Source organism: Dendropsophus ebraccatus, unplaced genomic scaffold, assembly GCF_027789765.1.
Source record: "Dendropsophus ebraccatus isolate aDenEbr1 unplaced genomic scaffold, aDenEbr1.pat pat_scaffold_620_ctg1, whole genome shotgun sequence".
NCBI lineage: Eukaryota > Metazoa > Chordata > Amphibia > Anura > Hylidae > Dendropsophus > Dendropsophus ebraccatus.
In genome coordinates, this window is record NW_027210219.1 from 66,111 (window position 1) to 88,845 (window position 22,735).

The following is a 22,735-nucleotide window of genomic DNA, read 5'->3' on the forward strand; positions in this document are numbered from 1 at the left end:
TATTGCGAAAAGAATATCAGAGTCTGGGTCAAAAACAGGTATTATGCTACATGTATTGTCCTTTTTTGCTTTCAAAGGAGGAATGAGACCTTGAGGTTTTGAAGTAAGTCTATGTTTTTTCTTTACTTACTATAGATATGTTTAAGTTTTGTCAAAATAGCTTTATGTGTTTGTTGATTTCTGAGTGAAATGACCATGATGATGAGATGGTTGGAGTATTAAAAGGGGATGTGAGCAGGTTTTTCCTGTTCATATCGATTTTAAACCATTCTGAATGGTTTTAAAAAAAAAAAAAAAAAAAAAAAAATCTGTTCTTATCAGTTTAATATCTGATACGTCCCCTATCTGGGGACCATATATTAAATGGATTTTTAGAACAGGGAGATGGAAAAAGAGCTTGCTCTGTCCTCTCCAGGCATTGACCTGGTATTGCAGTGCCTCCAGGTTCAGTGCACCCCCTAATGAGTTTGCAAAAAACAGAGCAAAAGAATGAAGAAGGAAACAAGCCGGCTGCACCTGAAACTACTGTTTTGCAAGAAACATCCCTCGAGTGTGTTGTGCGCAGGTGGACCGACCCCGAAAAATTAGCCCGAGTGTGGCTACGAAAAGTTTGTTTGTCCAAGACTTGCTGGCCTCTGTTGCCATGGCAACCAACTGGCAGAGTTGTTTACAACTTGGCTGCCGGGCCAGTGCTGGTGATGTCATCGCGGGACGTGATGTCATCAAGGCTTTGCTGCTATACACAGCTGCCAGCACAACAAGCAGCTCAGTTGCAGCCGGTCAAGCGACCGAGCAGGTAGGTGGAAAGGTAGGTGCAGTTTATTAAACCGTTTCCTTTGGATTTGATTTCCTGGTGGCCGGCCGATGTATCCTGCTGATGCTGCCTGCCTACGGCTCCAGCTGGGAGAATTCACCCTCCATGTTCTTTGATAGATAGATTAGATACATTAGATAGAATAGATAGGATAGATAGGATAGATTAGATAGATAGATAGATAGATAGATAGGTAGGTAGGTAGGTAGGTACTAATAATAAGCTAGCCAGCTAGGCAGCCAGCCACAGAGACAGCCAGCCAGCTACAGAGACAGCCAGCCAAAGAGCTAGCTGCATGTCATGTATGCCAGACAGAGACGGAGACAGAGACAGAGACGTGTATGTCTGCCATCCATCAGGTGGAAGCAGACGCAGTGTGATTGGGGGGTGGAGCTATTCAGATTTGAGAGCAGAAAGGAAGACAGAGGCAGTGCTAGGCAATAGGAGATGCAGTGTGAAAGCACGTCCGGTCCGCCATCTGAGAGGGTGGAGCGCATAATAGGGTATGTATGTCTGGCTTCGCCTTAACAAGAAGGACGTGGTGTCCGAGAAGGGGAGTTTTCGGGAAACCGTTGTGGCCATCGCTTCTCGGCCTTTTGGCTAAGATCAAGTGTAGTATCTGTTCTTATCAGTTTAATATCTGATACGTCCCCTATCTGGGGACCATATATTAAATGGATTTTTAGAACAGGGAGATGGAAAAAGAGCTTGCTCTGTCCTCTCCAGGCATTGACCTGGTATTGCAGTGCCTCCAGGTTCAGTGCACCCCCTAATGAGTTTGCAAAAAACAGAGCAAAAGAATGAAGAAGGAAACAAGCCGGCTGCACCTGAAACTACTGTTTTGCAAGAAACATCCCTCGAGTGTGTTGTGCGCAGGTGGACCGACCCCGAAAAATTAGCCCGAGTGTGGCTACGAAAAGTTTGTTTGTCCAAGACTTGCTGGCCTCTGTTGCCATGGCAACCAACTGGCAGAGTTGTTTACAACTTGGCTGCCGGGCCAGTGCTGGTGATGTCATCGCGGGACGTGATGTCATCAAGGCTTTGCTGCTATACACAGCTGCCAGCACAACAAGCAGCTCAGTTGCAGCCGGTCAAGCGACCGAGCAGGTAGGTGGAAAGGTAGGTGCAGTTTATTAAACCGTTTCCTTTGGATTTGATTTCCTGGTGGCCGGCCGATGTATCCTGCTGATGCTGCCTGCCTACGGCTCCAGCTGGGAGAATTCACCCTCCATGTTCTTTGATAGATAGATTAGATACATTAGATAGAATAGATAGGATAGATAGGATAGATTAGATAGATAGATAGATAGATAGATAGATAGATAGATAGATAGGTAGGTAGGTAGGTAGGTAGGTAGGTACTAATAATAAGCTAGCCAGCTAGGCAGCCAGCCACAGAGACAGCCAGCCAGCTACAGAGACAGCCAGCCAAAGAGCTAGCTGCATGTCATGTATGCCAGACAGAGACGGAGACAGAGACAGAGACGTGTATGTCTGCCATCCATCAGGTGGAAGCAGACGCAGTGTGATTGGGGGGTGGAGCTATTCAGATTTGAGAGCAGAAAGGAAGACAGAGGCAGTGCTAGGCAATAGGAGATGCAGTGTGAAAGCACGTCCGGTCCGCCATCTGAGAGGGTGGAGCGCATAATAGGGTATGTATGTCTGGCTTCGCCTTAACAAGAAGGACGTGGTGTCCGAGAAGGGGAGTTTTCGGGAAACCGTTGTGGCCATCGCTTCTCGGCCTTTTGGCTAAGATCAAGTGTAGTATCTGTTCTTATCAGTTTAATATCTGATACGTCCCCTATCTGGGGACCATATATTAAATGGATTTTTAGAACAGGGAGATGGAAAAAGAGCTTGCTCTGTCCTCTCCAGGCATTGACCTGGTATTGCAGTGCCTCCAGGTTCAGTGCACCCCCTAATGAGTTTGCAAAAAACAGAGCAAAAGAATGAAGAAGGAAACAAGCCGGCTGCACCTGAAACTACTGTTTTGCAAGAAACATCCCTCGAGTGTGTTGTGCGCAGGTGGACCGACCCCGAAAAATTAGCCCGAGTGTGGCTACGAAAAGTTTGTTTGTCCAAGACTTGCTGGCCTCTGTTGCCATGGCAACCAACTGGCAGAGTTGTTTACAACTTGGCTGCCGGGCCAGTGCTGGTGATGTCATCGCGGGACGTGATGTCATCAAGGCTTTGCTGCTATACACAGCTGCCAGCACAACAAGCAGCTCAGTTGCAGCCGGTCAAGCGACCGAGCAGGTAGGTGGAAAGGTAGGTGCAGTTTATTAAACCGTTTCCTTTGGATTTGATTTCCTGGTGGCCGGCCGATGTATCCTGCTGATGCTGCCTGCCTACGGCTCCAGCTGGGAGAATTCACCCTCCATGTTCTTTGATAGATAGATTAGATACATTAGATAGAATAGATAGGATAGATAGGATAGATTAGATAGATAGATAGATAGATAGATAGATAGATAGATAGATAGGTAGGTAGGTAGGTAGGTAGGTAGGTACTAATAATAAGCTAGCCAGCTAGGCAGCCAGCCACAGAGACAGCCAGCCAGCTACAGAGACAGCCAGCCAAAGAGCTAGCTGCATGTCATGTATGCCAGACAGAGACGGAGACAGAGACAGAGACGTGTATGTCTGCCATCCATCAGGTGGAAGCAGACGCAGTGTGATTGGGGGGTGGAGCTATTCAGATTTGAGAGCAGAAAGGAAGACAGAGGCAGTGCTAGGCAATAGGAGATGCAGTGTGAAAGCACGTCCGGTCCGCCATCTGAGAGGGTGGAGCGCATAATAGGGTATGTATGTCTGGCTTCGCCTTAACAAGAAGGACGTGGTGTCCGAGAAGGGGAGTTTTCGGGAAACCGTTGTGGCCATCGCTTCTCGGCCTTCTGGCTAAGATCAAGTGTGGATCTGGTCAGAGGGCGCCGGACGCTTTGCTCCCTTTAGGGGGCGGCTGAAGGTAAGAAGGCGATCGTCATGGGCGTGACACTACGCTTCGCAGCGACCGGGGAACCTCGGGTCCGGAATGCTTTTCGTATTGATGTTGCAGATGGAAGAGAAGACCACTTCACGCTTAGAGTCCTGGTGCAAGACGTCCTGTTCGGCAGCTTAAAGGTAAAGAAAGAGAATATCTTATGCCTGCAAGACCCTAAAAAGGGCAAATTTGTTCTGGTGCTCACTTCAATGAGCCATTGTCATGAACTGTACCGTAAGCTGCAAGAGTGTGTGGATGATCCTGTGTTGGACGGCTTGACCTTCACAGTATTGTACAATAGAGCAGAAGTTCCTGTCGTTGTCTTTATGTACAATCCTCATGTCCTGAGGGAAGACATAGAGTTGTTGCTGCACAGATATTGCGAAGTGGTAAGGTACTCACATAAAGTTTTCAATAGTGAGAAGCTGTGGACGGGCAAGTACAAATACTTTGTTATCTTTAAAGAAGACCCTAACAGCCCAGGAGGTTTGCTGTACCCTCCTCTGAATTTCTCCATTGGCAGAGACAGGGGTTATTTATTTTTTCCCGGTGCACCAATGTTTTGTAGAAAGTGCAAGATTTTTGGTCACACTATGGAAGATTGTGTGGTGGAGGAGAGGAAGTGTGGCAGATGTGGGCAACAGGGCCATTTTACCAGGCACTGTATCAACCCTATTGTCTGCAATGTGTGCGGCAAAACAGGGCATGCATTTAAAGATTGTGGTTTGAAGAAAATAAAATCATATGCGGAAGCGGCCGGTGGAGAGGTTCCCCGGAAAGAACCCACAGTGAATGTGGGTGAGCCGAGTTTTGACATGGGAGTCGCGGCCATAATGAAGACTACCCAGGTGGAAGAGGAGATTCCTCAAGTTTCTGTGGTGCAGGGAGAGGGGGAGATTGGGGGTACTGCCCCTGAGGCTCCCACGCTTTCCTGGGCAGAGAGCTCCATGGAGGTCCAGGAGGCAAGTGGTGGTGGCCAGGGAGATTTTTCAGCCTCTAGGCCATTAGAGGAGGCTTTAGTTTTGGCTCCAAAAAGAGCTAGAGTGGCGCAGTCTCCGGTAATGAGCGAAGGTGGTGTGAGTCCTGTCTACCCAGAGTCAGCTATTGCCATGGATGTGCCTTTTTTAGACGAAGCCGGGACCTTGGCCTTTACATCAGGCTGCCAGTTTCAAGGAGACAAAGGATGAAGGAGAGGTGGGGTGTCTGTGGTCCGCTGGCGTGTCGAATTAAAACATGGCGCCCAAAGCTACATTTAATGTCGTATCCGTGAACGTACGGCTAATCCGGTCAAAAACTAGGAGGGTAGCGGTCTTTGACTTTCTGAAAAGTCTGAGAGCCGAAATATATTGTGTGCAAGAATGTGGTATAAATGAATCTTTGAGTGAAAAAGAGTGGCCGCATGGGCAGTGTGTGTGGTCTGGTTCGGATGTGAATAGGAATGATGGTGTGGGGATTTTGTTGGGGGATAAGAGTATGAAGTTTGAAAGTTATACTGTGGTGGAGGTTGGGAGGTGTATTATGGCGGTGGTGGTTTTTAGGGGGATACGTGTAAGAATATTAAATGTGTATTGTCCTACAAAAAAAGAGGATAGGTTAAAACTGTTAGAGAAACTTGCTTTGTTCCTGCCTGGGAGAACTCCTACGGTTTTGGCGGGAGATTTCAACTGTTTAACAGAGGGTGGTAAAATGGATGTAACAGGGCGGAGGCTGAAGCACATTGTGGCAGATTTTGCATTAGTGGATGCAGCTGTGTTGCACCTGGGGGAGTCACCACCTGCGACATATAAGGCAGATAGGGGAGGGGTGGAGTCCAGGATAGACCGCATGTATGTGACTAAGAATGCAAATTGTGTAAGTTTTTCCCAAGATGCAGTGGGGTTTTCGGATCATGTGTATTTGAGTATTTGCTTAGAGTGGGAGGTGAAGGGGTTGTATGGGAAGGGTGTGTGGAAATTAAATACAAGTTTGCTGGAGGATGTTAGGGTGATAGAAGAGTTTAAGTGTGCGTATGGGAGGTGGGAAGTCAGGAAGAATGATTTTGGATGTATACTAGAATGGTGGGATTGGATGAAAGGGAAGATAAAGATATTTTTTAAGAGATGGGGCTATAAAAAAGCCGCCATGGCCAGGGATAAGTTTAATGAATTAAATATCAAAATGAATTGGTTGCATAAGATAAGTATGTGTGGTGTGGATGTAAGTGATTTGTTGGAGGATGCAAGGAAGGAAATGAAAGAGGTTATGGAGAAAAAAGGGAAGGAGATTATTTATAGATCGAAAGTAGAATATATGGATAAGAATGAGAAATGTACGAGTTTTTTCTTTAAAAAGGTGTGTGGGAAGAAGAACGATATGGATGTGGTGATTAATAAAGAAGGAGATTGTGTTTCTGGGGAGGATGTGCTGAGAGAGGTGGAGTCTTATTATGGTGATTTGTATGGGTGTAAATGGACAGATAAGGGATTGGAGAGTGAGGTGCTAGATAGTCTGGAGAGTAAGCTTAAGGAGAGTGAGAGTGAGTGGTTATGTGAGGATGTTAGCATGGAGGAAGTTAGGAAAACTGTAATGAGTGCGAGGAAAAATAAGACGCCTGGGAAAGATGGGATACCTGTTGAGTTTTATGTAAAAGTATGGGATGTTGTGGGAAAGGATATGGTGGAGGTGTGTCAATATATGTGGGAGAATGGTAGATTGAGTGAGTCAATGAAGGAAGGTGTGGTAGTGCTGATACATAAGAAAGGAGATAAGAAGTGTTTGGGGAATTGGAGACCAATTACGTTGCTGAATACGGACTACAAGGTGTTTAGTAAGATTGTGTCTGGACGTATGCGAGATGTGATTGATCAGGTGATTGGGGAGGATCAGGTATGTGCGATTCCAGGTAGGAGTATGACAGATAATTTGTTTTTGTTAAGAGATATGTTTGGGGATTGTATGGATAGGAAACAGAAGTGTATGGTTTTGGCTGTGGATTTTGAGAAAGCTTTTGACAGGGTGGCGCATGATTTTATGTTTAAGGTGTTGGGGAAAATGGGCTTTCCTGAGAGGTTTGTGGATATTGTGAAATGCTTGTATATGGATGTGACAAGTGAGGTATTGGTGAATGGTGTATTGAGTAGAAAAGTGAGGGTAAATTCTGGAGTCAGGCAAGGTTGCCCTATGTCTCCAATTTTGTTTGTAAGTGTGATTGAGCCTTTGTTGTGTAGTATTAGGAGAGATAAGAGGATGAGAGGTTTGCTGATTCCGGGGAGTGCTGGTAAAAATGTGAAGGTTTTGGGGTACATGGATGATATTGTGGTTATGAGTGATAACATGGCGAGTATGAACAGGGCTAAATTGTTATTAGATTTCTTTTGTGGAGCGTCTGCATTTAAGGTGAATTGGGATAAGTGTGTTTTTAAATGTTTTGGGGACAAGAGTGTCAGGATGGAAGATGTAACGTGTGAAGTGGGGGCGATTAAGATTCTGGGTGTACAGTTTAATGACGATTTGAAAGGGAATGAAAGTTGGGAGGAGTGTGGAAAGAGGATTGAACGAAAGTTGAATTTTTGGAGGACAAGAGAATTGACATTGGTGGGGAAGGTGTTGGTTGTGAAAGCGGTTGTTTTGCCAATTTTGCTTTTTTGTGCGAATGTGTTTCCTTTTTCTGTGAAGAATGTAAGAAAGGCTGAGAAGTTGTGTTTCACTTTTTTGTGGGGGAGTAGAATGGAGAAGCTGAAGAGAGAGTATGTGTATAAGTCATGTGAGAATGGGGGATTGGGATTTCCAAATTTTCAGGTGTTTTTGGGGTTGAGCTATATTAAAGTCATGACTGTGTTATTGGGTAGAGGGAATAAGGCAGGATGTATGGTAAGATATATGGCTGGATGGATGTTGTATGGATTGAAATGGGTTGAAAGGGATGCCAGAGTGCCAGTTGCTTTTAAGTGTCCTATATGGTATATGAAGGTGGAGAAGTTTGTGGTTGAGTTTGATTTGCTAAGTGTGCCGGTGAGTGATTTCAAGGATAAAAGGAAAGTGATGGAGAAGATGCATGCAAATGAGCGGGTGTGTAATATAAGTGGTATGCGAGCGGATGAGGCTTTGAGTGTGTGGAAGAAAATGAAGACAGGTGGAATGTCAAATAGACAGCGTGATATTGTATGGATGGGTTTGCATGATATTTTGCCAGTAAGACAGGTGCAGAAAAAGCGTGACTTGATTAGAAATGAGGTGTGTCCAAGAGATGGTTGTGGGTCTAGTGAGTCTGTGAGACATGTGATGTGGGACTGTGATTATGCGTATGATGTATGGAAAGGTGTAGGGGGTTTATGTAGGGAGTTGGCTGGTGTGACTTTTGTAGACTGGAGAGTGGCGATGTTTGGTATGGGTGCTTCTAGTAAGATTAAGGAGAGAGTGATGTGGTTGATTATGGCGTGTGTGATGGAGAGTTTATGGGATGTGCGGAATCTGTGGGTATTTAAAAGAAAGTTTGTGTCAGTTAATGAATGTGTGAGATTAGTTTTGTCCAGATTATATGTAGTATATTTGTGGGATAAGCAGCATGGTGGTGACATAGACAGTGAGGGAGTATGGAAGTTCAGGAAATGGAAGTTTTTGGTAAAAGTTTAGTATTGATTAATGTAAATAAGTATGTACTATATGTAAATAGTTATGTAAATATGTGTGTATAGGTGTTATATTGGTTTGTAATATCACTGTATTTTTGGGTGTTTAAAATGATAAAGTGACCATTATGATGAAATGGGTGGAATAAGCGTTACGGCTTGAAACAGTTTATGCTGTTTTTTTACGCTTTTAACCATTCTGAATGGTTTAAAAAAAAAAAAAAAAAAAAAAAAAAAAATCTGTTCTTATCAGTTTAATATCTGATACGTCCCCTATCTGGGGACCATATATTAAATGGATTTTTAGAACAGGGAGATGGAAAAAGAGCTTGCTCTGTCCTCTCCAGGCATTGACCTGGTATTGCAGTGCCTCCAGGTTCAGTGCACCCCCTAATGAGTTTGCAAAAAACAGAGCAAAAGAATGAAGAAGGAAACAAGCCGGCTGCACCTGAAACTACTGTTTTGCAAGAAACATCCCTCGAGTGTGTTGTGCGCAGGTGGACCGACCCCGAAAAATTAGCCCGAGTGTGGCTACGAAAAGTTTGTTTGTCCAAGACTTGCTGGCCTCTGTTGCCATGGCAACCAACTGGCAGAGTTGTTTACAACTTGGCTGCCGGGCCAGTGCTGGTGATGTCATCGCGGGACGTGATGTCATCAAGGCTTTGCTGCTATACACAGCTGCCAGCACAACAAGCAGCTCAGTTGCAGCCGGTCAAGCGACCGAGCAGGTAGGTGGAAAGGTAGGTGCAGTTTATTAAACCGTTTCCTTTGGATTTGATTTCCTGGTGGCCGGCCGATGTATCCTGCTGATGCTGCCTGCCTACGGCTCCAGCTGGGAGAATTCACCCTCCATGTTCTTTGATAGATAGATTAGATACATTAGATAGAATAGATAGGATAGATAGGATAGATTAGATAGATAGATAGATAGATAGATAGATAGATAGATAGATAGATAGATAGATAGGTAGGTAGGTAGGTAGGTAGGTAGGTACTAATAATAAGCTAGCCAGCTAGGCAGCCAGCCACAGAGACAGCCAGCCAGCTACAGAGACAGCCAGCCAAAGAGCTAGCTGCATGTCATGTATGCCAGACAGAGACGGAGACAGAGACAGAGACGTGTATGTCTGCCATCCATCAGGTGGAAGCAGACGCAGTGTGATTGGGGGGTGGAGCTATTCAGATTTGAGAGCAGAAAGGAAGACAGAGGCAGTGCTAGGCAATAGGAGATGCAGTGTGAAAGCACGTCCGGTCCGCCATCTGAGAGGGTGGAGCGCATAATAGGGTATGTATGTCTGGCTTCGCCTTAACAAGAAGGACGTGGTGTCCGAGAAGGGGAGTTTTCGGGAAACCGTTGTGGCCATCGCTTCTCGGCCTTTTGGCTAAGATCAAGTGTAGTATCTGTTCTTATCAGTTTAATATCTGATACGTCCCCTATCTGGGGACCATATATTAAATGGATTTTTAGAACAGGGAGATGGAAAAAGAGCTTGCTCTGTCCTCTCCAGGCATTGACCTGGTATTGCAGTGCCTCCAGGTTCAGTGCACCCCCTAATGAGTTTGCAAAAAACAGAGCAAAAGAATGAAGAAGGAAACAAGCCGGCTGCACCTGAAACTACTGTTTTGCAAGAAACATCCCTCGAGTGTGTTGTGCGCAGGTGGACCGACCCCGAAAAATTAGCCCGAGTGTGGCTACGAAAAGTTTGTTTGTCCAAGACTTGCTGGCCTCTGTTGCCATGGCAACCAACTGGCAGAGTTGTTTACAACTTGGCTGCCGGGCCAGTGCTGGTGATGTCATCGCGGGACGTGATGTCATCAAGGCTTTGCTGCTATACACAGCTGCCAGCACAACAAGCAGCTCAGTTGCAGCCGGTCAAGCGACCGAGCAGGTAGGTGGAAAGGTAGGTGCAGTTTATTAAACCGTTTCCTTTGGATTTGATTTCCTGGTGGCCGGCCGATGTATCCTGCTGATGCTGCCTGCCTACGGCTCCAGCTGGGAGAATTCACCCTCCATGTTCTTTGATAGATAGATTAGATACATTAGATAGAATAGATAGGATAGATAGGATAGATTAGATAGATAGATAGATAGATAGATAGGTAGGTAGGTAGGTAGGTAGGTACTAATAATAAGCTAGCCAGCTAGGCAGCCAGCCACAGAGACAGCCAGCCAGCTACAGAGACAGCCAGCCAAAGAGCTAGCTGCATGTCATGTATGCCAGACAGAGACGGAGACAGAGACAGAGACGTGTATGTCTGCCATCCATCAGGTGGAAGCAGACGCAGTGTGATTGGGGGGTGGAGCTATTCAGATTTGAGAGCAGAAAGGAAGACAGAGGCAGTGCTAGGCAATAGGAGATGCAGTGTGAAAGCACGTCCGGTCCGCCATCTGAGAGGGTGGAGCGCATAATAGGGTATGTATGTCTGGCTTCGCCTTAACAAGAAGGACGTGGTGTCCGAGAAGGGGAGTTTTCGGGAAACCGTTGTGGCCATCGCTTCTCGGCCTTTTGGCTAAGATCAAGTGTAGTATCTTGTCTTACTGAACTGCCTTGACTTGACGGCTCAGGTCCTGGGGTACCCCCTGCACTCGGCCTTTGGGCATCGGCGATTTAATTCGTCTTAAGCTCACTGCAGCTATTGGGTGTAGGGCTATTCCCCAGGAACGAGAGTGAACCTTCCTCTCGGCCTGCTGCTCGATTGTCCTGTGCCCGACGGTTTGACCGGAGAACCACTTCGATCCCGCCTGCCGACGAACGATCGACGAAGACGCCCCGGAACCCCGAGAAGGACGACGCTGAACCCCGAAGAAGCCGGCGACGAGGATTTGCATCTCTCCGCCCCCTTCGACGAGGATCTGCATAGCTCCGCCCACCAGGAAAGAGCTCGACCGGGAGAAGCGATGGCCTCTTCAGCACCAGCACCGGAGATGAAGAAGACCCAGCAGAAGGAAGCGAGGAAGAGCCAGGAGGCCCGGGTCGTGGATGCCTCTTCCTCTGCCGCCCCAGCTCAGCCGACGACCAGCAAGGCTGCGGATCCAGGCGTCCCTACACTGCGGCCCTGGATGCGCACTACGGTGGCCATGCGACTGAAGAAGGTGGATGGTAGAGAGCCGGACATGTCTGAGGATGTGTTCGCTAAGAAGATGGTCCTGGACCAGGGTTTCTCCAAGGCTGAAACCCTCAGCATTTTCTTCTTCTCGGGGATCTTCTATGTGACATTTGCCTCCTTCAACACCTGCAGGAGGTACTGGGAGGCGGTAAAGGCAGCGAGGCCCGAATCCCCTTTCTCTCGCTTTGTAAGCAACTGCTTAATCCAAAGGGAGGAGAGGCGGGTGACGGTTTCAATCCTTAACCCGTACATCCCAGGCAAGGACATCGCCACATTCCTTGCAAGGTACTGCACAGTGGTCAAGGAACCCTCCAAGATCCTGAGCAGCCTTGGATTCTGGACTGGCAAGTGGTCGGTGGTCGTGAGGCTCAACAGGGATGAGTCATCGGACGACGGTTTCCAGCACCTGCCTCAGGCTTTCTCTTTGGGTGACGCTCCAGGCTTCATCTATTACCCGGATATGCCGCAGATCTGCAGGAGATGCAGCAAGAAGGGTCATCAGGCGAAGGACTGCAGCGAAGATTCCTGTAGAGTCTGCCGAGTGCCGGGGCATGGGACCAAGGACTGTCCGAAGGCAAAAACCTGCAACCTCTGCGGCCATGCGGACCACAGCTACAGGGCCTGCCCCCAGAGGGAAAAGAGAACGTGGGCATCCGTGGTTGCCAAAGCTCCGACCGGCCAGCAGCCGGCCGTAGCCCAAGCAGCGCAGAAGCCCAAGGAGAAGGAGAAGAAGAAGAAGGAGGGTAAGAGGACGACGGCCCCTAACCCTCCCCCCACCCCCGCCCTCCCTACCCCTTCCCCCTCCCCTCCTTCCCCCCCTCCCCCCTCTCCCTCCCCGCCCACCCCCACTGAGGAATCCCTCCCCTATCCCATTGCCTCAGTGGGTCCCCTGTCCCCCGCCCCTACCCCCACCCTCCCACCCCACTCCCCCAACCCAGCAGCACTAACCTTTCCTCCCGCTGCTGTGGTTCTCTCCTTGGAGGATTTTCCCCCTCTTGTCCCCACAGTGGTTCCCGACAGGAAGAGGAAAGTGAGGGACAGCCCATCGGCTGAGACCTCCAAGAAAAAGATCATCGAGGTCTGCGAAGATGACCTCCCGGAGGAAAGCGACATGGATCAGGTGGTGGAGAATCTGGTCGACGAACCGGAGGCTTTCGACTTCGAGGACGTCCCAGAGAATGCACACCTGAAAGAGGCGCTGGAGGAGTGCATACGGGAATGGGTCGGGCCGGCGGGCCCCGAAGAAGAGGATCCGCCCGACCGGAGTGGTATCGTATGAGTCTGTGACTAACCCTTTTCTTTTCTCCCCATGGCTAATCTTTCCATCTTTAGCTTAAATGTGCGGAGTATGAGAGATAGGTCTAGATTCCAGACAGTTCTTTCGTTTTTAAATGCTCAGTTGTGCGATGTGTATATGTTGCAGGAATGTGCTCTGTCCTCTTCTAGGTCCTACAACCATCTGGCCAGGCAGTGGTCCCACGGTCCCTCCTACTGGTCCGGCGGGGGCGACTGTAAGTCCGCAGGGGTCGCCATCCTGATCAGGGGAGGCAACTTTACACTTGATTCTGTTCAGGAGCTTGTCTGTGGCAGATTGCTAATTGCAGACGGCTCTTGGGCGGGGGAGCCCGTAAGGCTCATCAATGTGTATGCCTCTCCTGAGAAGGGTGCGCGTCTGGAACTATTCCAGGCCCTGCGGGCCCAGCTCGCAACCTCCAGGGCTGTAGTGTTGGGTGGGGACTTCAACTGCCCCATTGAAGCGGACGGACGCAGTTCTGGGACATCTGTCAAGTTGGATGTCACATCCAAACTGCTCATCGAGATGGTGACTGAAGCATCCTTGCAGGACGTTGTTGGGTCCATCGGGAACGGCTCTGTTAATTATACATGGAGCCGCCCCGATGGCTCGCTCCGTTCTCGGATTGACTTTGTGTTTGCCTCTCGAGCAGTCAGGCAGACTAGGCACTCTATGGTTCCCTGCTTCTTCTCTGACCACAGGGCCATTCTGTTTCAAGGGGTTCTGGGCCATGGTTTCCCATCTGGCCCAGGCTCCTGGAAGCTGAATTGTGCTCTACTGGCTCAGGAGGAGGTTCTGGAGGAGCTTAGAGAGGCCTACATCGTATGGCGCAACGATAAATGTATGTTTGAGCGTGTTAGTGATTGGTGGGAATTTGTTAAGGTTCAATTTCGCAGTTTCTTTCAGGCCAAGAGTCGTCAACAGGCGTGCGGAAGAAAGAGGGACTTCAGGAGGCTGCAGCGCGAGCTGCGGTCACTGCAAGACCTTCTCCGGTGCGGCTGGGACGTGAAGGAGGAGCTGGAGGAGACCAAAAAGAGCTTGCAAAGGCACTTTGAGGAGGAATCCAAGCGAATCGTCTTCCGTTCCAAGGTGGAGAACCTGGAGAAGGGTGAGAAATGTAACTCGTTCTTTTTCAGGAAACTCCACGCCGGCCACACGCCCCTGACTGAGCTGCGGGATGAGACCGGAAGTTTGCGGAAGGGCAAAGAGGACGTGATGGGGGTTGTCACTAGCTTCTACCGCAGCCTCTACGCCCCGAAGACCACCGACTCCGAAGTGGCCGACGAGTTCCTGTCAGGTATCACTAACGTTGTTGATCCCGCAGGTGCGTCGGCCACGGACGCCCCCTTGACGGTGGGGGAGCTGCTCTCTGCCGCTAAATCCTTTAGGCCTGGCAGGACCCCGGGCAGTGATGGTCTCCCAGCGGAGCTCTATGTAGCGCTGGGGGATCTCATTTGCCCGGACCTGTTGGAGCTGTACGAGGAGATGGTGGTGGAGGGCAGAATGCCTCCGTCGTTGAGGGAGGGTATGATCACGATCCTGTATAAGCGGAAGGGGGAGAGATGTGACTTGAAAAATTGGCGTCCCATCTCTCTCTTGAACGTGGACTACAAAATCCTCGCCAAGGTGCTGGCCAACCGGCTGAAGAAGGTCATCGGTCGGGTCGTCCATCTGGACCAGACCTGTGGCATTCCCGGCCGCAGGATCGCAGACAGCCTCGCCCTAGTGAGGGACACGGTCCATTACATCCAAAGCCGCCGTGCACACGCGGCCCTGGTCAGCCTTGATCAGGAGAAGGCTTTCGACCGGGTCTCTCACGAGTTCATGGGCAGGGCACTGCGTAGGTTAGGACTTGGTGATATGTTTTGTCGTTTTGTTAACGTGATGTATTTTGATATTTTCAGCAGGGTACTGGTGAACGGCTGGAAGACTGACCCCTTTCCGGTTCTTTCTGGGGTCAGACAAGGCTGCCCTCTCTCACCTCTCCTTTTTGTTTGTGTTATAGAATCCTTCGCGGAGGCTATACGGCAGAACGGAGAGATCAGAGGGATCACCGTACCCGGACCCGATCGACACGAGGTCAAGTGCTCGCTGTACATGGACGACGTGACCGTCTTCTGCGCTGACCAGCGTTCGGTGACCGCACTCGTCCAGACCTGCGAGAAGTTCGGAAAGGCTTCAGGGGCAAAGGTCAACTGCGGGAAGTCGGAGGCTATGCTCTTCGGGGAGTGGCACCTGGCTTCCTCCGCCCCCTTCCCGTTTACCATCAAACCGGACTTCATCAAGATCCTTGGAGTCTGGTTCGGAAAGGAAGGCGCGGCCCTCAAGTCCTGGGAAGAGCGATTGGCTAAGGTCAATACGAAGATCGGGCTGTGGAGCCTCAGACACCTCACCATTGAGGGCAAAGCATTGGTCCTGAGGAACGAAGTTCTGCCTGTGCTCCAGTACACCGCACAGGCCTGGCCCCCCCATGTCACCGTCTGCAGGGCCATCACCAGGACCGTGTTTTGTTTCATCTGGGGCTCCAAAATGGACAGAGTGAAGCGCTCCGTGATGTACAAGGAACCCCGCAAGGGCGGTAAAGGTGTTCCGGATATCCCTACCTTGCTGCGGGCAGCCTTCGTATGTGACTGTGTGCGGAGGACTCTGCAACAGAAGAATGGCTCTGCGGGCAGGTCCATGTCTCGCCTGTTCCTCCTCCCCCTCTGGAGGGGTCTGAGCTGGGACAAGTGGGACAGCTCCATCCCTTACAACTGGCACACTCCCTGGTTCTACGGGGGCGTCGTCAAGTTTGTGAGGGAACACCAACTGGAGGGACTCAAGCCCGACTTGTGGAAGCCAAAAACTGTCCACAAGCTCATCAGAGCACAGGACTCTATGGAGCTCGTTCCAGGGCTCGCTGCGGCCACCGCAGAGACTGTATGGACAAATGTGGCTTCGGCAAAGCTGACCAACGGGCACAAGGACTTGTCTTGGATGGCCATTCAGGGGGGACTGCCTTTGAGGTCATTCATGCATGCCCGCAACCTGTGCAAAACGCGGTACTGCCCCCGGTGCCCCTTCGTGGAGGAAACATCTTCGCACCTCTTTTGGCAGTGTCCGTTTGCTCAGGGCCTGTTGGACGCCCTGGAACTTGAACTCAGTGACTGTGTGCCCAGGAACAGGCTAACGCACTGCGCGGTGCTGTACGGCCTGTTCCCTGGGAATTTCGGCGATGAGGCAACCCGGGAGGCCTGGCGCCTTATGAACTGTTTTAAGGACGCTATATGGCTTGCCAGGAACCGCCTCATTCTGAAGAAGGAGAGGATGTCCTTTCTGGACTGCCGCAGGCTGGTCCACAGCCTGCTCAGAGACTATTCCATCATGGACAGATCGGACCAGGAAGAAGAGGATTGATACCCCTCTCCTTCCCCCTCTCCCCTTGTGTTGTGTTGTCTTTCAATAAAGCTTCGGGCCTGTGATTTCCCCTCCCTACCCCCCTCTTTCCCACCCCCCTTACCCCATCACTTGTCTGTATTGCTTTATTGTTTGTTGTTTTAGGATTGTTAAGGTATGCTGGAATGTTAGTGTAGCGGGTGGTATGATGTATAGCGTAGGGAGCCTGTGCTGTATGTTGTACCATGGTGCTGAGTATGTAGTGTCTTATTTATTGAACTGTGCTGCGTCACAGTTTATGTATGCCTGACGACGACTGATTGTAATAAAGATATTTTCAATCAAAAAAATCTGTTCTTATCAGTTTAATATCTGATACGTCCCCTATCTGGGGACCATATATTAAATGGATTTTTAGAACAGGGAGATGGAAAAAGAGCTTGCTCTGTCCTCTCCAGGCATTGACCTGGTATTGCAGTGCCTCCAGGTTCAGTGCACCCCCTAATGAGTTTGCAAAAAACAGAGCAAAAGAATGAAGAAGGAAACAAGCCGGCTGCACCTGAAACTACTGTTTTGCAAGAAACATCCCTCGAGTGTGTTGTGCGCAGGTGGACCGACCCCGAAAAATTAGCCCGAGTGTGGCTACGAAAAGTTTGTTTGTCCAAGACTTGCTGGCCTCTGTTGCCATGGCAACCAACTGGCAGAGTTGTTTACAACTTGGCTGCCGGGCCAGTGCTGGTGATGTCATCGCGGGACGTGATGTCATCAAGGCTTTGCTGCTATACACAGCTGCCAGCACAACAAGCAGCTCAGTTGCAGCCGGTCAAGCGACCGAGCAGGTAGGTGGAAAGGTAGGTGCAGTTTATTAAACCGTTTCCTTTGGATTTGATTTCCTGGTGGCCGGCCGATGTATCCTGCTGATGCTGCCTGCCTACGGCTCCAGCTGGGAGAATTCACCCTCCATGTTCTTTGATAGATAGATTAGATACATTAGATAGAATAGATAGGATAGATAGGATAGATTAGATAGATAGATAGATAGATAGATAGATAGATAGATAGATAGATAGATAGATAGGTAGGTAGGTAGGTAGGTACTAATAATAAGCTAGCCAGCTAGGCAGCCAGCCACAGAGACAGCCAGCCAGCTACAGAGACAGCCAGCCAAAGAGCTAGCTGCATGTCATGTATGCCAGACAGAGACGGAGACAGAGACAGAGACGTGTATGTCTGCCATCCATCAGGTGGAAGCAGACGCAGTGTGATTGGGGGGTGGAGCTATTCAGATTTGAGAGCAGAAAGGAAGACAGAGGCAGTGCTAGGCAATAGGAGATGCAGTGTGAAAGCACGTCCGGTCCGCCATCTGAGAGGGTGGAGCGCATAATAGGGTATGTATGTCTGGCTTCGCCTTAACAAGAAGGACGTGGTGTCCGAGAAGGGGAGTTTTCGGGAAACCGTTGTGGCCATCGCTTCTCGGCCTTTTGGCTAAGATCAAGTGTAGTATCTGTTCTTATCAGTTTAATATCTGATACGTCCCCTATCTGGGGACCATATATTAAATGGATTTTTAGAACAGGGAGATGGAAAAAGAGCTTGCTCTGTCCTCTCCAGGCATTGACCTGGTATTGCAGTGCCTCCAGGTTCAGTGCACCCCCTAATGAGTTTGCAAAAAACAGAGCAAAAGAATGAAGAAGGAAACAAGCCGGCTGCACCTGAAACTACTGTTTTGCAAGAAACATCCCTCGAGTGTGTTGTGCGCAGGTGGACCGACCCCGAAAAATTAGCCCGAGTGTGGCTACGAAAAGTTTGTTTGTCCAAGACTTGCTGGCCTCTGTTGCCATGGCAACCAACTGGCAGAGTTGTTTACAACTTGGCTGCCGGGCCAGTGCTGGTGATGTCATCGCGGGACGTGATGTCATCAAGGCTTTGCTGCTATACACAGCTGCCAGCACAACAAGCAGCTCAGTTGCAGCCGGTCAAGCGACCGAGCAGGTAGGTGGAAAGGTAGGTGCAGTTTATTAAACCGTTTCCTTTGGATTTGATTTCCTGGTGGCCGGCCGATGTATCCTGCTGATGCTGCCTGCCTACGGCTCCAGCTGGGAGAATTCACCCTCCATGTTCTTTGATAGATAGATTAGATACATTAGATAGAATAGATAGGATAGATAGGATAGATTAGATAGATAGATAGATAGATAGATAGATAGATAGATAGATAGATAGATAGATAGATAGGTAGGTAGGTAGGTAGGTAGGTACTAATAATAAGCTAGCCAGCTAGGCAGCCAGCCACAGAGACAGCCAGCCAGCTACAGAGACAGCCAGCCAAAGAGCTAGCTGCATGTCATGTATGCCAGACAGAGACGGAGACAGAGACAGAGACGTGTATGTCTGCCATCCATCAGGTGGAAGCAGACGCAGTGTGATTGGGGGGTGGAGCTATTCAGATTTGAGAGCAGAAAGGAAGACAGAGGCAGTGCTAGGCAATAGGAGATGCAGTGTGAAAGCACGTCCGGTCCGCCATCTGAGAGGGTGGAGCGCATAATAGGGTATGTATGTCTGGCTTCGCCTTAACAAGAAGGACGTGGTGTCCGAGAAGGGGAGTTTTCGGGAAACCGTTGTGGCCATCGCTTCTCGGCCTTTTGGCTAAGATCAAGTGTAGTATCTGTTCTTATCAGTTTAATATCTGATACGTCCCCTATCTGGGGACCATATATTAAATGGATTTTTAGAACAGGGAGATGGAAAAAGAGCTTGCTCTGTCCTCTCCAGGCATTGACCTGGTATTGCAGTGCCTCCAGGTTCAGTGCACCCCCTAATGAGTTTGCAAAAAACAGAGCAAAAGAATGAAGAAGGAAACAAGCCGGCTGCACCTGAAACTACTGTTTTGCAAGAAACATCCCTCGAGTGTGTTGTGCGCAGGTGGACCGACCCCGAAAAATTAGCCCGAGTGTGGCTACGAAAAGTTTGTTTGTCCAAGACTTGCTGGCCTCTGTTGCCATGGCAACCAACTGGCAGAGTTGTTTACAACTTGGCTGCCGGGCCAGTGCTGGTGATGTCATCGCGGGACGTGATGTCATCAAGGCTTTGCTGCTATACACAGCTGCCAGCACAACAAGCAGCTCAGTTGCAGCCGGTCAAGCGACCGAGCAGGTAGGTGGAAAGGTAGGTGCAGTTTATTAAACCGTTTCCTTTGGATTTGATTTCCTGGTGGCCGGCCGATGTATCCTGCTGATGCTGCCTGCCTACGGCTCCAGCTGGGAGAATTCACCCTCCATGTTCTTTGATAGATAGATTAGATACATTAGATAGAATAGATAGGATAGATAGGATAGATTAGATAGATAGATAGATAGATAGATAGATAGATAGATAGATAGATAGATAGGTAGGTAGGTAGGTACTAATAATAAGCTAGCCAGCTAGGCAGCCAGCCACAGAGACAGCCAGCCAGCTACAGAGACAGCCAGCCAAAGAGCTAGCTGCATGTCATGTATGCCAGACAGAGACGGAGACAGAGACAGAGACGTGTATGTCTGCCATCCATCAGGTGGAAGCAGACGCAGTGTGATTGGGGGGTGGAGCTATTCAGATTTGAGAGCAGAAAGGAAGACAGAGGCAGTGCTAGGCAATAGGAGATGCAGTGTGAAAGCACGTCCGGTCCGCCATCTGAGAGGGTGGAGCGCATAATAGGGTATGTATGTCTGGCTTCGCCTTAACAAGAAGGACGTGGTGTCCGAGAAGGGGAGTTTTCGGGAAACCGTTGTGGCCATCGCTTCTCGGCCTTTTGGCTAAGATCAAGTGTAGTATCTGTTCTTATCAGTTTAATATCTGATACGTCCCCTATCTGGGGACCATATATTAAATGGATTTTTAGAACAGGGAGATGGAAAAAGAGCTTGCTCTGTCCTCTCCAGGCATTGACCTGGTATTGCAGTGCCTCCAGGTTCAGTGCACCCCCTAATGAGTTTGCAAAAAACAGAGCAAAAGAATGAAGAAGGAAACAAGCCGGCTGCACCTGAAACTACTGTTTTGCAAGAAACATCCCTCGAGTGTGTTGTGCGCAGGTGGACCGACCCCGAAAAATTAGCCCGAGTGTGGCTACGAAAAGTTTGTTTGTCCAAGACTTGCTGGCCTCTGTTGCCATGGCAACCAACTGGCAGAGTTGTTTACAACTTGGCTGCCGGGCCAGTGCTGGTGATGTCATCGCGGGACGTGATGTCATCAAGGCTTTGCTGCTATACACAGCTGCCAGCACAACAAGCAGCTCAGTTGCAGCCGGTCAAGCGACCGAGCAGGTAGGTGGAAAGGTAGGTGCAGTTTATTAAACCGTTTCCTTTGGATTTGATTTCCTGGTGGCCGGCCGATGTATCCTGCTGATGCTGCCTGCCTACGGCTCCAGCTGGGAGAATTCACCCTCCATGTTCTTTGATAGATAGATTAGATACATTAGATAGAATAGATAGGATAGATAGGATAGATTAGATAGATAGATAGATAGATAGATAGATAGATAGATAGATAGATAGATAGATAGGTAGGTAGGTAGGTAGGTAGGTAGGTACTAATAATAAGCTAGCCAGCTAGGCAGCCAGCCACAGAGACAGCCAGCCAGCTACAGAGACAGCCAGCCAAAGAGCTAGCTGCATGTCATGTATGCCAGACAGAGACGGAGACAGAGACAGAGACGTGTATGTCTGCCATCCATCAGGTGGAAGCAGACGCAGTGTGATTGGGGGGTGGAGCTATTCAGATTTGAGAGCAGAAAGGAAGACAGAGGCAGTGCTAGGCAATAGGAGATGCAGTGTGAAAGCACGTCCGGTCCGCCATCTGAGAGGGTGGAGCGCATAATAGGGTATGTATGTCTGGCTTCGCCTTAACAAGAAGGACGTGGTGTCCGAGAAGGGGAGTTTTCGGGAAACCGTTGTGGCCATCGCTTCTCGGCCTTTTGGCTAAGATCAAGTGTAGTATCTGTTCTTATCAGTTTAATATCTGATACGTCCCCTATCTGGGGACCATATATTAAATGGATTTTTAGAACAGGGAGATGGAAAAAGAGCTTGCTCTGTCCTCTCCAGGCATTGACCTGGTATTGCAGTGCCTCCAGGTTCAGTGCACCCCCTAATGAGTTTGCAAAAAACAGAGCAAAAGAATGAAGAAGGAAACAAGCCGGCTGCACCTGAAACTACTGTTTTGCAAGAAACATCCCTCGAGTGTGTTGTGCGCAGGTGGACCGACCCCGAAAAATTAGCCCGAGTGTGGCTACGAAAAGTTTGTTTGTCCAAGACTTGCTGGCCTCTGTTGCCATGGCAACCAACTGGCAGAGTTGTTTACAACTTGGCTGCCGGGCCAGTGCTGGTGATGTCATCGCGGGACGTGATGTCATCAAGGCTTTGCTGCTATACACAGCTGCCAGCACAACAAGCAGCTCAGTTGCAGCCGGTCAAGCGACCGAGCAGGTAGGTGGAAAGGTAGGTGCAGTTTATTAAACCGTTTCCTTTGGATTTGATTTCCTGGTGGCCGGCCGATGTATCCTGCTGATGCTGCCTGCCTACGGCTCCAGCTGGGAGAATTCACCCTCCATGTTCTTTGATAGATAGATTAGATACATTAGATAGAATAGATAGGATAGATAGGATAGATTAGATAGATAGATAGATAGATAGATAGATAGATAGATAGATAGATAGATAGGTAGGTAGGTAGGTAGGTAGGTAGGTACTAATAATAAGCTAGCCAGCTAGGCAGCCAGCCACAGAGACAGCCAGCCAGCTACAGAGACAGCCAGCCAAAGAGCTAGCTGCATGTCATGTATGCCAGACAGAGACGGAGACAGAGACAGAGACGTGTATGTCTGCCATCCATCAGGTGGAAGCAGACGCAGTGTGATTGGGGGGTGGAGCTATTCAGATTTGAGAGCAGAAAGGAAGACAGAGGCAGTGCTAGGCAATAGGAGATGCAGTGTGAAAGCACGTCCGGTCCGCCATCTGAGAGGGTGGAGCGCATAATAGGGTATGTATGTCTGGCTTCGCCTTAACAAGAAGGACGTGGTGTCCGAGAAGGGGAGTTTTCGGGAAACCGTTGTGGCCATCGCTTCTCGGCCTTTTGGCTAAGATCAAGTGTAGTATCTGTTCTTATCAGTTTAATATCTGATACGTCCCCTATCTGGGGACCATATATTAAATGGATTTTTAGAACAGGGAGATGGAAAAAGAGCTTGCTCTGTCCTCTCCAGGCATTGACCTGGTATTGCAGTGCCTCCAGGTTCAGTGCACCCCCTAATGAGTTTGCAAAAAACAGAGCAAAAGAATGAAGAAGGAAACAAGCCGGCTGCACCTGAAACTACTGTTTTGCAAGAAACATCCCTCGAGTGTGTTGTGCGCAGGTGGACCGACCCCGAAAAATTAGCCCGAGTGTGGCTACGAAAAGTTTGTTTGTCCAAGACTTGCTGGCCTCTGTTGCCATGGCAACCAACTGGCAGAGTTGTTTACAACTTGGCTGCCGGGCCAGTGCTGGTGATGTCATCGCGGGACGTGATGTCATCAAGGCTTTGCTGC

General features: G+C 49.2%; 8 non-coding genes and 4 pseudogenes across 8 annotated transcripts; all 12 read left to right on the forward strand.

Annotated features, from left to right (window-relative positions):
- Positions 1–253: 253 nt before the first annotated feature.
- Positions 254–460, forward strand: LOC138778106 (U2 spliceosomal RNA; annotated as a pseudogene).
- Positions 461–1,394: 934 nt separating this feature from the next.
- LOC138778086 (U2 spliceosomal RNA) lies at positions 1,395–1,585 on the forward strand. Its single transcript, XR_011360867.1, has one exon. It is a non-coding gene; the product is annotated as a U2 spliceosomal RNA (small nuclear RNA).
- A 958-nt stretch (positions 1,586–2,543) lies between these two features.
- LOC138778087 (U2 spliceosomal RNA) lies at positions 2,544–2,734 on the forward strand. The gene has a single exon (XR_011360868.1). It is a non-coding gene; the product is annotated as a U2 spliceosomal RNA (small nuclear RNA).
- A 5,850-nt stretch (positions 2,735–8,584) lies between these two features.
- On the forward strand, positions 8,585–8,793 carry LOC138778049 (U2 spliceosomal RNA; annotated as a pseudogene).
- Positions 8,794–9,763: 970 nt separating this feature from the next.
- On the forward strand, positions 9,764–9,954 carry LOC138778088 (U2 spliceosomal RNA). The gene has a single exon (XR_011360869.1). It is a non-coding gene; the product is annotated as a U2 spliceosomal RNA (small nuclear RNA).
- A 938-nt stretch (positions 9,955–10,892) lies between these two features.
- Positions 10,893–11,035, forward strand: LOC138778054 (U2 spliceosomal RNA; annotated as a pseudogene).
- Positions 11,036–16,509: 5,474 nt separating this feature from the next.
- LOC138778103 (U2 spliceosomal RNA) lies at positions 16,510–16,681 on the forward strand (annotated as a pseudogene).
- Positions 16,682–17,643: 962 nt separating this feature from the next.
- Positions 17,644–17,834, forward strand: LOC138778089 (U2 spliceosomal RNA). Its single transcript, XR_011360870.1, has one exon. It is a non-coding gene; the product is annotated as a U2 spliceosomal RNA (small nuclear RNA).
- A 970-nt stretch (positions 17,835–18,804) lies between these two features.
- On the forward strand, positions 18,805–18,995 carry LOC138778091 (U2 spliceosomal RNA). The gene has a single exon (XR_011360872.1). It is a non-coding gene; the product is annotated as a U2 spliceosomal RNA (small nuclear RNA).
- A 954-nt stretch (positions 18,996–19,949) lies between these two features.
- On the forward strand, positions 19,950–20,140 carry LOC138778092 (U2 spliceosomal RNA). The gene has a single exon (XR_011360873.1). It is a non-coding gene; the product is annotated as a U2 spliceosomal RNA (small nuclear RNA).
- Positions 20,141–21,110: 970 nt separating this feature from the next.
- On the forward strand, positions 21,111–21,301 carry LOC138778093 (U2 spliceosomal RNA). The gene has a single exon (XR_011360874.1). It is a non-coding gene; the product is annotated as a U2 spliceosomal RNA (small nuclear RNA).
- A 966-nt stretch (positions 21,302–22,267) lies between these two features.
- On the forward strand, positions 22,268–22,458 carry LOC138778094 (U2 spliceosomal RNA). Its single transcript, XR_011360875.1, has one exon. It is a non-coding gene; the product is annotated as a U2 spliceosomal RNA (small nuclear RNA).
- The last annotated feature ends 277 nt before the right edge of the window (positions 22,459–22,735 follow it).